Below are 2959 nucleotides of genomic sequence, written 5' to 3'. Positions count from 1 at the left end.
TCACTCACCCCTCACCTCCCCTGCCCAGTGCACCCCAACAAAGTGTCGATGATAGAGAAGAGTGAGTTGGTGAATGAGATGCTTTGGCAATACCATGGCACCGCCGACACCTCAGGCAACCTCAGCCTGACGTGGCACGTCGAGGCACTGCTCACCCAGACCGTCACCATTGAGCTGTGGGACTACAAGGAGACAGGTGAGGCCAGCTGAGGGCTAGGGTGGCATCCAGAGCTTTGGGCCCCCAGATGTGGGAGAAAGGGAGTCCCAGCTGTGTGGGAGGAGGAGGGGAGCTTCCAGGTGGGGCTGAGGAGGGAAGGGAATTCCAGATGGAGATTGGGGATTCAGATGGAGGGAAGTGCAGCCCAGGGGGATCAGGCAGGTGGGAGGGGGCAGCTGCATGGGGCCTGGCTCCCGGGGAGGAGGCTCATGAGGAACCCCTGCACAGCTGGCATGGCCCTGGGCCTGGCTTCCAGCAGGGACAGGGATCCTGGAGTGTGGCAGGAGGTGGTGGTCACCCAAGCCAGGGTCCCTGCTAGAACAGACCCTCCTAAGGGGACCGCCTGGTGGTCCGTCCACACATCTGTCAGGCTGCTCTAGGTGCCAAGGCCTGGGGCCAGGCCTCAAAGGAGCCCCAGGGCTAACCAGGCCTCCTCTCCCTCAGGAATGCCCTACTCACAGGAGTGGACTGCAAAGTGGTCGCACCTGTACCCCCTGGCCACACACATCCCCAACTCCGGCTCTTTCACCTTCACCCCAAAACCTGCTCCTCCCAGCTACCAGAGATGGTGAGTGGGTGCACTTCGGATCATCGACAGCAAAAATTACGCAGGGCAGGCTGGTTACGGTGGCTCACGCCTGTAATCCCAGCACTTTGGGAGGCTGAAGCGGGTGGATTACCTGAGGTCAGGAGTTCAAGACCAGCCTGGCCAACATGGTGAAACCCTGTCTCTACTAAAAATACAAAAATTAGCCGGATCTGGTGGCACACACCTGTAATCCCAGCTACTCAGGAGGCTGAGGCAGGAGAATTGCTTGAGCCCGAGAGGCAGAGGTTGCAGTGAGCTGAGATCGTGCCTCTGCACTCCAGCCTGGCTGGACTCTGTCTCAAAAAAAAAAAAAAAAAAATACGCAGGGCAGAAGTAAGAAGGCGTGGAGGCGCAGGTGATGGGTGGAGGGCCCGGCCGCCTGCGGCCCATTGTGCTTGCCTGGGCAGCCTAGGCCAGGGGTGGGAAGAGTGGGGCGACCATGTGGTGGTGTGGCCTGGCCCAGCTCCAGCATCATTGCCTCCACAGGGACGTGCAGGCACACTGGACAAATGACCATGCGCTGGCTTGGCACCTGAGCGATGACTTCCTAGAAGACCTTGTGGCCTAGGCACATACTCAGTGCCAGGCCTGGGAAGAGCTGGAGGAGCAGCTGCCCAGCTTCCTGGAGGAGCTGCCGGACTGCCCCTGCACCCTGACCCAGGCCCAGGCTGACTCCGGCCACTTCTTCCTGAGCCTCCCATCAGGGCCCAGGAGAGGGGATGAGGGGGTAGCCTCCCCACTGAGGACAGCACCAGGGGAGGCAGACAGAGGTGTCCTGGAGGGTGGGGCTGGGGTCTCAGGGCCCCTGCAGGGTTGGCCTCAGGAAGGGGATGGCAGAACCCAAGGCCACTGGGTGATGGCCACCTGCTGCTCTGCAGACGGACTACGGCTGTGACATGGAGCAAGGCAGCGTGTGCACCTACCACCCTGGGGGCCATGCACTGTGTGCGCTCTGTGCAGGCCAGGTGAGCCCCCAGGCCGGGGCCGGGGTGGGTATTGGTGGCGGGGGTGGGCTCCCAACAGTGGCCTGGCCCTGACTCACTGGCTCCAGCAGCCCCCTTTACAGCTGGGGTCAGCAGTGCTGCTACACAGCGGACGGGACGCAGCTCCTGACGGCTGACTCCAGCGGCAGCAGCACTCCCAACATTGGCCATGACTGGGGCGCACCCCCGTTCCGCACGCCACCCTGAGTGCCCGGCATGTCCCACTGGCTCTACGATGTTCTCAGCTTCTATTACTGCTGCCTCTGGGCACCCGGCTGCCCCCGCTACATGCAACGGCAGCCCTCCAATGACTGCCGCAACTACCGGCCCCCGCGACTGGGTGGGTGCCATCCTGTGCCCCAGACTCTGGGAAAAATCGGGCTGGGCTGGGATGCACCCCACGTGACCCTCCACTCTCACGCCAGCCTCCGCCTTTGGAGACCCACATTTTGTGACCTTCAACGGCACCAACTTCACATTCAATGGGCGCGGAGAGTACGTGCTGCTGGAGGCAGCGCTGACTGACCTGAGGGTGCAGGCGCGGGCCCAGCCCGGGACGATGTCCAATGGTGAGGCAGGGCTACAGGCTGCTCTGGGTGTCATGGGGTAGATCCAAGGTGGGAGGCTGGAGCAAGTGGCTACCGTTCCGCTCCCACCACCACAGGCACGGAGACCCACGGCACTGGGCTGACCACATTGGCCATCCAGGAGGGCAACTCAGATGTGGTGGAGGTCAGGCTGGCCAACAGGACCAGAGGTCTGGAGGTGCTGCTGAACCAGGAGGTGCTGAGCTTCGCCGAGCAGAGATGGATGGACCTGAAGGGTGAGCAGTCCAGCCACGCGAGGCTGCGGGCTGCCCTCACCTCCTCCCCATTCCTGCGGGGAGACTGAGGGGAAGCCCTGGGCCTTCATGCCTCTCCCAGCCCTGGCTAGAGGCCTGGGTGGCGTCCGGGACTCAGATGCAAAGACAGAGGCCACTCTGGGCTCAGAGGGCTCCGGCATGGCACAGCACAGCTGGGCGGGTGAATCCGTCCCCTGCAAACTGCTGTCGTAGGCCAGAAATTGCTGGGGCCCAGCCAGAGGTCCGACCTCAGGCCTTCACACCCACCAAGGTGCCCACATCATACCCACCTGGTCAAAAGCTGAGAGGCCGGGACGGTGGGACATGTC

General features: G+C 62.8%; 1 pseudogene; it reads left to right on the top strand.

The window, feature by feature from the left end:
* The first annotated feature begins 33 nt into the window (after window positions 1–33).
* On the top strand, window positions 34–2680 carry LOC116465669 (sushi domain-containing protein 2-like; annotated as a pseudogene).
* Window positions 2681–2959: the final 279 nt, after the last annotated feature.

This window comes from Hylobates moloch, unplaced genomic scaffold, assembly GCF_009828535.3.
Source record: "Hylobates moloch isolate HMO894 unplaced genomic scaffold, HMol_V3 SCAFFOLD_7973, whole genome shotgun sequence".
In the NCBI taxonomy this organism is placed as follows: domain Eukaryota; kingdom Metazoa; phylum Chordata; class Mammalia; order Primates; family Hylobatidae; genus Hylobates; species Hylobates moloch.
This window is presented reverse-complemented; position numbering and strand designations above follow the sequence as displayed.